This window comes from Heterodontus francisci, chromosome 16, assembly GCF_036365525.1.
Source record: "Heterodontus francisci isolate sHetFra1 chromosome 16, sHetFra1.hap1, whole genome shotgun sequence".
NCBI classification, from domain to species: Eukaryota; Metazoa; Chordata; class Chondrichthyes; order Heterodontiformes; family Heterodontidae; genus Heterodontus; species Heterodontus francisci.
This window is the reverse complement of record NC_090386.1, coordinates 94,550,603-94,562,972: the sequence shown is the minus strand read 5'-3', so window position 1 is coordinate 94,562,972 and position 12,370 is coordinate 94,550,603.

Below are 12,370 nucleotides of genomic sequence, written 5' to 3'. Positions count from 1 at the left end.
TTATTAACTGCTCTCTCAACCTGTCCTGCCATCTTCAATGACTTATGCACATATAACACCTAGGTCCCTCTGCTCCTGCACCCCCTTTAGATTTGTACCCTTTATTTTATATTGTCTCTCCATGTTCTTCCTACAAAAATGAATCACTTCACATTTCTCCACATTGAACTTCATCTGCCACTTGTCCACCCACTCCACCAACTTGTCTATGTCCTTTTGCAGTTCTACACTATCCTCCTCACAGTTCACATTGATTCCAAGTTTCATATCATCCGCAAACTTTGAAATTGTGCTCTGTACACCAAATTCTAGGTCATTAATATGTATCAGGAAAAGTAAGGGTCCCAACACTGGCCCCTGGGGAACTCCACTACAAATCTTCCTCCAGCCTGAAAAACATCCATTAACCACTACCCTTTGTTTCCTGTCACTCAGCCAATTCCATATCCATGTCGCTACTGTCTCGTTTATTCCATGAGCTATAACTTTGCTCACAGATTTGTTGTGTGGCACTGTATCAAATACTTTTTGGAAGTCCATGTACATCACATCAACTGCATTGCCCTCATCAACCCACTATATTATCTCCTCAAAATCTCCAGCAAGTTAGCTAAACATGATTTTCCCTTATGTAATCCATGCTGGCTTTCTTTATTTAACCTGCATTTGTCCATGTGACTATTGATTTTGTCCCAAATTATTCTTTCAAGAAGTTGCCCCACCACCAAAGTTAAACCAACTGGCCTGTAGTTTCTGGGCTTATCTTTGCACCCTTTTTTGAACAAGGCATAACGTTTGCAATTCTCCAATCCTCTGGCATCACTCCCGAGTCTAAGGAAGACTATGGTCAGTACCTCTGCAATTCCCATTCTCACTTCCTTCAGTATCCTTGGATGCATCTCATCTGGTCCTGGTGCCTTATCCACTTTAAGTACAGACAGCCTATCGAATACCTTCTCCTTATCAATTTTAAACCCTCCTAGTATTTGAATTTCCTCCTCTTTCACCATTGCCTGAGTTGCATCTTCTTCCTTGGTAAAGACAGATGCAAAGTATTCATTTAATACCTCAGCTATGCCCTCTGCCCCCATGCATAAATCCCCTTTTTTGATCCTAATTTGCCCTACTCCTTCTTTTACCACCCTTTTACTAATGAAGACTTTGGGATTCCCTTTTATGTTAGGTGCCAGTCTCTTTTCATACTCTCTGCTTCTCTTATTTGCTTTTTCACTTCCCCTCTGAAACTTCTATATTCAGCCTGGTTCTCAGTAGTATTTTCTACCTGACATCTGTCATAAACACACCTTTTCTTCTTTATCTTAATTTCTATCTCTTTCGTCATCGAGGGAGCTCTCTTTTGAGGGAATATACCTTGACTGTGCCCGAAATACCTCTTCTTTGAAGGTAGCCCATTGTTCAGTGACAAAGTTGATTGATGAGGGAAGGGCTGTAGATGTCATACACATGGACTTCAGGAAGGCGTTTGATAAGGTTCCCCATGGTAGGCTGATGGAGAAAGTGAAGTCGCATGGGGTCCAGGGTGTACTAGCTAGATGGATAAAGAACTGGCTGGGCAACAGGAGGCAGAGAGTAGCAGTGGAAGGGAGTTTCTCAAAATGGAGACGTGTGACCAGTGGTGTTCCACAGGGATCCGTGCTGGAACCACTGTTGTTTGTGATATACATAAATGATTTGGAGGAAAGTATAGGTGGTCTGATTAGCAAGTTTGCAGACGACACTAAGATTGGTGGAGTAGCAGATAGTGAAGGGGACTGTCAGAGAATACAGCAGAATATAGATAGATTGGAGAGTTGGGCAAAGAAATGGCAGATGGAGTTCAATCAGGGCAAATGTGAGGTGATGCATTTTGGAAGATCCAATTCAAGAGTGAACTATACAGTAAATGGAAAAGTCCTGGGGAAAATTGATGTACAGAGAGATTTGGGTGTTCAGGTCCACTGTTCCCTGAAGGTGGCAACGCAGGTCAATAGAGTGGTCAAGAAGGCATACGGCATGCTTTCCTTCATCAGACGGGGTATTGAGTACAAGGGTTGGCAGGTCATGTTACCGTTGTATAAGACTTTGGTTCGGCCACATTTGGAATACTGCGTGCAGTTCTGGTCGCCACATTACCAAAAGGATGTAGATGCTTTGGAGAGGGTGCAGAGGAGGTTCACCAGGATGTTGCCTGGTATGGAGGGCGCTAGCTATGAAGAGAGGTTGAGTAGATTAGGATTATTTTCATTAGAAAGACAGAGGTGAGGGGGGACCTGATTGGGGTGTACAAAATCATGAGAGGTATAGACAGGGTGGATAGCAAGAAGCTTTTTCCCAGAGTGGGGGATTCAATTACTAGGGGTCACGAGTTCAAAGTGAGAGGGGAAAAGTTTAGGGGGGATATGCGTGGAAAGTTCTTTACGCAGAGGGTGGTGGGTGCCTGGAACGCGTTGCCAGCGGAGGTGGTAGACGCGGGCACGATAGCGTCTTTTAAGATGTATCTAGACAGATACATGAATGGGCAGGAAGCAAAGAGATACAGACCCTTAGAAAATAGGCGACATGTTTAGATAGAGGATCTGGATCGGCGCAGGCTTGGAGGGCCGAAGGGCCTGTTCCTGTGCTGTAATTTTCTTTGTTCTTTGTTCTTTGCTGTTTTTCCTGCCAACCTTTGGCTCCAATTTATTCCTCCCAGGTCCGTTCTCACCCCATTGAAGTTGGCTTTCCCCAATTAATTATTCTTACTCTGGATTGTTCTTTGTCCTTTTCCATAGTTAGCCTAAACCTTATGATACAATGATCGCTGTCCCCTAAATGTTCTCCTACTGACACTTGATCCACTTGACCCACCTCATTCCCAAGAACCAGGTCTGGCAGTGGCTCTTTTCACATTGCACTGGAAACACGCGGCTGTCGAAAATTTGCCTGAACACACTCTAGGAACTCTTGCCCCTCACTGTCATTTGCACTACTACTATCCCAGTCTATAATTAAATTCCCTCATTATAACTACCCTATAATTTTTGCACCTCTGTAATTTCCTTGCATATTTCTTCCTCTACATCCTTCCCACTAGTTTATGCCCTATAGAGAACACCGAGCAATTTAACTGCACCCATTGTTTGTTCCTTAGCTCTAGCCAGACAGATTCAGTCCTCGACCTCGCTGGGACATCCTATTTCTCCAGCACTGCAATGCTCTCCTTAATCAATACCACCACCTCCATTTTTCCCTTTTCCTACCCCTTGCCATGTATTCACAATACCCTCCCTGACTCTGAACAATCTGTCCTCAGCAAAGGACTCAGCTTTATCCCCTTACGCCCCCACCTCAATGAATTTTGAACTCAGCATAACATTGAGCTCTTCTTGCATCGCCGCCACACCCACTTCTTTGGCCAGAAGTCATTCCCCTCCCCCATTCAGTGGACCCTTTTACTTATTTCCAATTTTGTCCCTTCATCTGGACCCCTCTCTCTGGCCTCTTACGCTCCCTCAATCTTTTCATTGAGAACTGTCGGCAAGACATCGGCCATCTCAATTTCTCCGCTCCCCTCACTTGCTCTAACCTATCTCCCTCTGAACTTGCAGCGCTCTGTTCTCTCAGATCCAACCCGAACATCATCATCAAACCCGCTGACAAGGGTGATGCCATTATTCTCTAGCAGAGGCTGAACACCAACTCTCTGACATTTCCTCCTACCTCCTGTTGGACCATGTCCCCACTACCAAACATCAAGCCATTGTTCTGATGAAAGGTCACAGACCTGAAACGTTAACTCTATTTCTCTCTCCACAGATGCTGCCAGACCTGCTGAGTATTTCCAGCACTTTCTGTTTTTATATCAAGCCATTGTTTCCAGGACAGTCACTGACCTCATCTCCTCTGGAGATCTTCCCTTCATGACCTCCAACCTCACAGTTGCTTAACCCTATACAGCCCGCTTCTACCTCTTTCCCAAAATCCACAAACAAGACTGCCCTGGAAGACCCATTGTTTCAGTCTGTTCCTGCCCCACTGAACTGATTTTTTCCTATCTTGTCTCTATTTTTACTCCCCCTGTCCAGTCTCTTCCCACCTACACCCATGACTCTTCCGATGCTCTCTGCCACTTCAACAGTTTTCAGGCCTTCATTGCCTCTGTCACGAGCAGGTAAGAAAGGGGTCTAGGGTTCTCTTTCAGCCTTCACCTGGTCTTACCATACAAGGTTTAATTTTAAACACACCGTTTTTTAAGTTCCCCCTTGGTGAATCATTGTTCACCGCTTTCCAATTATTTATTTATTTAGAGATACAGCACTGAAACAGGCCCTTCGGCCCACCGAGTCTGTGCCGACCAACTACCACCCATTTATACTAATCCTACGTCAATCCCATATTCCCTACCACATCCCCACCATTCTCCTACCACCTACCTACACTAGGGGCAATTTACAATGGCCAATTTACCTATCAACCTGCAAGTCTTTGGTTGTGGGAGAAAACCGGAGCACCCGGAGGAAACCCACACGGTCACAGAGAGAACTTGCAAACTCCGTACAGGCAGTACCCAGAACTGAACACGGGTCGCTGGAGCTGTGAGGCTGCGGTGCTACCCACTGCGCCACTGTGCCGCCCAAAGTAGCCTGACAGGTTTTCTTAGGTTTAAAGAAAAAAAGGTTGAACTTTATTAAACTTAAACTCTAATTCGGTTAACGCCTACGCATATGCGACGCGCCCATGCTAGCATGCATATGCGATACACACATGCAAATAGAGACAGAAGAGAGCAGAAGAAATAAAGTGGAAAAGTTTGAGGCAATATCTGAAGATGGTTTTGTTCTTCAATGATGTTCTTCGAGCTCACTGTAAAGTTCTTGATTGTAGGTAGGACTGCTTTTCGTTGGGGCCCAGTATTCTTCTCAAACCTTGTTCGCGGTAGGACACCTTTCTCTCTTGACGTTCATGTGTCCTCAATGGGTCCAGAGGCTTGTGAGAAAGAGATAGGAACAGACAGGAGAGGTCTTCTCACTCCAGGAGCAAACAGTCTTTCTGCATTCAAAAACTCTGTGGCTTGTTCAAAAAACCCTGCACCAGCCAGTTAGTCATGTTTAACCAGTCCTGGATTTTGTGGATTGTATCACCTTAGCAGTCTCTGGAATTCTCTTCCTTACACCTTCAATATCTGGTGATCAAAATCCATTGTGGGTTGAATGTGTCCTTTTGTCTCCACAAGCACTGTCTGTTAATATGCAAATGTTTTTCAGCGAAGTATCTGCCAGCCCTTGTAATAGGCCTTCTCTTCTTCCCAGCAAGTTTAAAATCAATGCTCATATGACAAAATTAATATGCCTCATTCTTGGCAGGTGGGGACTTGCATGACAGTCTCCTATTCGCCATGGATATTCAATTCCTCTACACCTCCATCCTCCACCAAGACGGTCTGAGGGCTCTCCGCTTCTTCCTAGAATGGATGCCCAACCAGTCGCCATCCACCACAACCCTCCTCCGCCTGGCTGAACTCGTTCTCACACTGAACAATTTCTCCTTCAACTCCACTCACTTCCTTCAAGTTAAAGGTGTTGCTATGGGTACCCGCATGGGTCCTAGTTATGCCTGCCTTTTGTTTGGGTTACGTGGAACATTCCTTGTTCCAGTCCTACTCAGACCCCTCTTCCTCACCTCCTTTCCAGCACATTGATGACTGTATCGTTGCCACTTCCTGCTCTCGCCTTGAATTGGAAAACTTCATCAACTTTGCTTCCAATTTCCACCATTCTCTCAACTTCATAAGGTCCATCTCAGACTCTTCCCTTCATCGACTTCTCTGTCTCCATTTCTGGTGATAGGCTATCAACCAATATTCACGATAAGTGCACAAATTCCCACAGCTACCAGGACTACAGCTTCTCACACCCTTACTTCCTGCAAGGACTAGATTCCATTCTCCCAGTTTTCTCTGTCTCCGTCACATCTGTTCAGATTATGCAACCTTCCACACTAGCACTTCCGATATCTTTTCCTTTTTCGTCAACCGAGGATCCCCACCACCCCCCACAAACCGTGTCCGTACCATTCCTGCACTTCTGCTCTCACCTCTTCTCCTCATTCCCAGAACCATGATAGGGTTCCCCTTATCCTCATCTTCTACCCCACCAGCCTCCATATTCAACGGATCATCCTCCGCCATTTCTGCCATGTCCACCACCAAACCCATCTTCCCCTCCCTTCCCCTTTTAGCATTCCAAAGGGATCGTTCCCTCCGTGACACCCTGGTCCACTCCTCAGTTACCCCCAACACCTCCCCAACTTTCCTATGGCACCTTTCCATGCAAGCGCAGAAGATACAACATCTGCCCTTTTACTTCCTCCCTTCCCACCATCCAGAGCCCCAAACACTCCTTCCAAATGAAACAGCGATGTACTTGTACGTCTTTCAATTTAGTATACCATATCTGCTGCTCACAATGTGATTTCCTCTACACTGGGGACACTAAACACTGACTGGATGATCGCTTTGCAGAACACCACCATTCTCCACCTTGCTCCCCCTCTGATTTTTCTGTCCCCGGCCTGCTGCAGTATTGCAATGAAGCTCAATGCAAGCTCGAGGAACAGCACCTCATCTTTTGACGGGGCACTTTACGGCCTTCCGGACTCAACACTGAGTTCAATCATTTTAGGTCTTAACCTCTGCCCCCATTCATGTTTATTTTTGCTGTTTTTTTAAAATTTCCCCGCCCTTTTATCTTTCTGAACTCCTTTACCTTGTGTTTGGATGGCAGCTATCCTGCCACTTACACCTCATCCAGACACATCTTTTGTTTCTTAACCTGGCTTTGTATCATGAAATCTTTTGTCATTTAATGTCTCCTGCCCTCCACCTTATCACAGACCTTCCCTTTTGTTCTTCTTCCCACCCTCCCCCCTTTCACTTGCTCAAAATCTATTACATTTCTAACTTTTTCCAGTTCTGATGAAAGGTCATCGACCTGAACCGTTAACTCTGCTTCTCTCTCCACTGATGCTGCCAGACCTGATGAGTATTTCCAGCATTTTCTGTTTATATTGCCTGCATCTACCCTATCGAATCCCTTAATCATTTCAAACACCTCAATTAGATCAGGAAGCCCTTAACTAGATGTGACAGAGACAGAGAAACTGGGAGAATGGAATCGAGTCCTTGCAGGAAGTAAGGGTGTGAGGAGCTGTAGTCCAGGTAGCTGTGGGAGTTTGTGCACTTATAGTGAATATTGGTTGATAGCCTATCACCAGAAATAGAGACAGAGAAGTTGAGGAAGGGAAGAGTCTGAGATGGACCTTATGAAGTTGAGAGAACGGTGGAAATTGGAAGCAAAGTCTTGAAACTGTTTATTTTTATCTATGAACTTAACAGACTTAGTCAGCTGCAGAGTCACTGGGGCCAGTAAGAACAGTGGGTCAATTTCATGCATAAAGCCTGCCCCCTGTTGTTGGACTGTGTCTAGTGCCGCGGTGATGGATATTACACCCAGTCGATTCATTCCAATTCATTTACAAACTTGTGCAAAATGGCACTGCTCAAAAAGAAAAACAAAGTCCCTGGTCACTCTGGGGTCGACAACAGTATACGGCTCGCAAAAGCTTATCATAAATTGGGACAGAAATGAAGCCGTTTTGACTTCAATATATCATGCATGATTTTGCCTTTTCTTTCTGTGACCGTGCATGTGGGGTTCAGAACTCAGTAAAGTGTGTCATATTTTTACTATGAGCCAGTAATGTAATATCGGATAGGATAGTGGTTATGCTACTGGACCAGTAATCTAGAGAATGAGAGTTCATATCCCACCATGCGAGTTTGAAAATTTGAATACAGTTTTAAAAAGATCTGAAAATAAAAAGCTGGTTTCAGTTAAAGTGACCACGAAGCTGTCGGATTTTCATATAAAAACAACCAATTCACTAATGTCCATTAGCGAAGGAAACCTGCTGTCCTTACTGGTGAGACCCACACCGACATGGTTGACTCTCAATCTGTCCGCTGAAGTGGCCCAGCAAGCCACTCAATTATATCACAGGATAATTAGGGATGGGCAATAAATGCTGGCCTTGCCAGTGATGCCAACATCCTGAGAAATAATAATGTTACTACAGTAAATTTGATGTTTCATGAAAATGGAATTCCAGGTCTTTGCGCAATGTGGAATCAGAGGGCTGAATTTCCCGACATCGGGACCGTTTGGGGATCCCGAGCCCACGCATCTCGGCAGTGCGCCCACCTCCTAATTGGCCACCTCCGTGCTCGGCGGGTGGATTAGTGATGCAGGACACCCAATGAGAGGGCCCGCAGGAATGGCCAGCTGGCAGCCGCACTAGGAAAGGTGGGTGCTGCTGAGGCAGAAAGTGAGCATGAAGGTGCCTCAAAATGGAGGCGCTCTTGAAAAGTTGCAGAAAGTTCCAGAACAAAGAAGGCCCAGAGCTGTTAGGGCCATCAGTGTGGAGGGGGAACAGAAATGGTTTTGGCTGCGGCTTGGCCGTTTCAACCTTGCAGCTCTGTCATAGGAGCATGGAATGCAGCTCTGATGGCCTTCCAACATCATACCAGAAGGCCTCCTCCAAATTATTGCCAAGCTCCAGTCTCAGAGTGGGGTCCGTGCGTACCAGGAAAGCTACATCAGTGTGGGAAAATGGCCCTTAAGTGGGCCCTTAATTGGCTTGATTGATTGCCCGCTTCCGTGGAGCAGGTTGCCAATTCCCGTGGCAGCCAGGGAGCTGTCCCAATGGGATTTTCTGCGACATTCCCAGCTCCACCTCGACCTCCAAAGCCACCTCCAAGGGGCCGGGTAGATTCCGGCCATTGCATTGGATGCAGTTCAGAGAAGATTCACTCGGTGGATTCCTGGGATGAAGGGGTTATTTTATGAGGAAAGGTTGAACAGGTTGGGCCTATACTCATTGACATTTAGAAACTTGATCTTATTGAAACATATAAGATTCTGGGGGGACTTGACAGAGTGGATGCTGAGAGCATGTTTCCCCTCATGGGGGAATCTAGAACTGGGGGCACAGTTTCAGAATAAGGAGTCTTAAAACAGCAACGAGGAGGAACTTCTTCTCTCAGAGGGTCGTTAATCTTTGGAATTCTCTTCCCCAGGGAGCAGTGGTGACTAGGTCATTGAATATATTCAAGGCTGATTTAGACAGATTTTTGATTTACAAGGGAGTCAAGGATTATGGGGGGCAGACAAGAAAGAGAAGTTGAGGCCACGATCAGATCAGCCATGAACTTATTGAATGGCAGAGCAGTATTGAGGGTCCGAATGGCCTACTCCTGCTCCTATTTCTTATGTTCCTTTTGTAATCATACAGCATGGAAGGAGGCCCTTCAGCCCATTGTACTGTGCTGGCTCTTTGAAAGAGCTAATTAGTCCCACTGGCCAGTTTTTCTCACCATAGCCCTGCAAATTAGTCCTCTTCAAGTGCATGCCTAATTGCCCTTTGAAGGTTACTATAGAATCATATCTGGTAGTATATTTATATCGTTTTTGCTTATTCCTTGCTCATCCTTTTACCTTACAATAAATCTCCAATCATTTTAAGCTAAATAGGAAGAAAAAATTGAAACAGAAAATGCTGGAAATACTCAGTAGGCCAGGCAGCATCTGTGGAGAGAGAAACAGAGTTAATGTTTCAGGTCAATGACCTTTCACCAAACCTTTGGCCAGTCTATGGCCCTGGCAAAATATTTTTGAAGAGAATTTTCTTTTTACAAACCAGGAAGACTTGGGTTGAAACTTCATCATTCTGTTATTCTTGGTTACAGTCACGTGGGTTCCAGGAACCAAAGAACGAAGGTCTGCTGAATCTGTCAATCAAATGTAAAACAATCTAGTTGGTCATGTGATAAGCTGCAGCAAAATAAATTGCTAGAAGATTTCATATCTAAAAGATTGTTGATCAATGAAACTGCTTGTCGAAATTTTACAAAGATAAATTAAAAAGGTTAACAAGTTGCATTTATATAGCACCTTTAAAGTAGTAAAATGTCCTAAGCGCTTCACAGGAGCAAAATTTGACACCGAGTCACATAAGGAGAAATTAGGACAAGTAACCAAAAGCTTGGTCAAAAAGGTAGGTTTTAAGGAGCATTTTAAGTAGGAGAGAGAGGTCGTAAATTGCTAGATATCTGGATACTAAGGACATCAAGGGATATGGGGATAGCACTGGAAAGTGGCATTGAGGTAGATGATCAGCCATGATCTAATTGAACGGAGCAGCAGGCTCGATGGGCTGAATGGCCTACTCCTGTCCTTACATTCCTATGAAAAGCATAGAGGTTTAGGAAGGGAATTTCTTAGGGTCCAAACAGCTGAAGGCTCGACCGCCAATGGTGGAGCAATGAAAATTGGGGATGCGCGAGAGGCCAGAATTGGAGGAGCAGAGAGATCTTAGACATTGTAGCGCTGAAGGGGGTTCCCGGGAAAGGAAGGGGCGAGGCCTTGGAGGGATTCAAAAACAAGAATGAAAACTTTAAATTTGAGACATTACCTGGCTGGGAGCCAATGCACATCAGGAAACAGAGGATTTGGAGTGATTTAGGATACAGGCAGCAGTGTTTTGGATCAGCTCAGGTTTACACAAGGTGGCAGATGAAAGGTTGGCCAGGAGAGTGCTGGAATAATCAAGTCTAGAGGTAACAAAGGCAATAAAGTTTTCAGCTGCACTAGTCGAATAACTTGCATTTATATAGCACCTTTAACAACAACAACTTATACTGAAATAGCACCTTTAACGTAATAAAACACCCCAAGGTGCTTAATGTAAGAACATAAGAAATAGGAGCAGCTGTAAACCATATGGCCCCTCGAGCCTGCTCCGTCTTTCAGTATGATCATGGCTGATTTTGGGTTTCAACTCCACTTTCCTGCCCATATCCCTTGATTCCCTGAGAGACCAAAAATCATTCTGTCTCAGCATTAAATATATTCAGTGGTGGAGCACTTACAACCCTCTGGGGTAGAGAATTCCAAAAATTCACAACCCTTTAAGTGAAGAAATTTCTCCTCATCTCATTCCTGAATGATCGTCCCCTTATCCTTGAAACTGTGCCCCCGTGTTTTAGATTCCCCAGCGGAAACAGCCTCTCAGTGTCTACCCTGTCAAGCCCCTTCAGAATCTTGTAAGTTTCAATGAGGTCACCTCTCATTCTTCTAAACTCCAGAGAATATAGGCCCAATTTATTCAGTCTCTCATCACAGGACAACCCTCTCATCCCAGGGACCAACCTAGTGAACCTTCGCTGTACTGCCTCCAATGCAAGTATGACCTTCCTAAAATATGGAAACCAAAATTGCACACAATATTCCAGATGTGGTCTCACCAAAGCCCCGTACGATTGTAGCAAGACTTCTTTATTCTTGTACTTATAGGAGCATTATAAAGACAGCACGGAGTGGGCTTCGCCATCAGAAACTCTTTGCCCAGCATGATAGAGCCACCCTCAAATGGCTCGGAACGCATACTGTCCATCCGACTGTTCACCGCCTCTGATCCAGTACACCTACTCAGCATCTATGCTCCAACACTCTGCTCCCCACCTGAAGCTAAAGACCAGTTCTACGAGGAACTCCATAATATCATTCGTAGCATCCCCAACACCGAACACCTATTCCTGCTGGGGGACTTTAATGCCAGGGTTGGGGCCGACCATGACTCATGGCCCTCCTGCCTTGGGCGCTATGGCGTTGGAAGGATGAATGAGAATGGACAGAGACTGCTTGAGTTGTGTACCTATCATAACCTCTGCATCACCAACTCATTCTTTCACACTAAACCCTGTCACCAGGTTTCTTGGAGGCACCCAAAATCATGTCGTTGGCACCAGCTGGACCTCATCGTTACAAGGCGAGCCTCTTTAAACAGTGTTCAAATCACAGGCAGCTTCCACAGTGCCGGCTGCGACACTGACCACTCCCTGGTGTGCAGCAAGGTTAGCCTCAAACCAAAGAAGCTGCATCACTCCAAGCAGAAGGGCCGCCCGCGCATCAACACCAGCAGAATTTCTCATCCACAGCTGTCACGCAGGTTTCTAAATTCACTTGAAAAAGCCCTCCAAAACACTCTTACAGGGGATGCAGAGACCAAGTGGGCCCAGATTAGAGACGCCATCTATGACTCAGCAATGACCACCTATGGAAATTGTGTGAAGTGGAATGCAGACTGGTTTCAATCTCACATTGAAGAGCTGGAACCTGTCATAGCCGCTAAGCGTATTGCATTGCTGAACTACAAGAAAGCCCCCAGCGAGTTAACAACCGTAGCACTTAAAGCAGCCAGAAGCGCTGCACAAAGAACAGCTAGGCACTGCGCAAATGACTACTGGCAACACCTATGCAGTCATATTCAGCTGGCT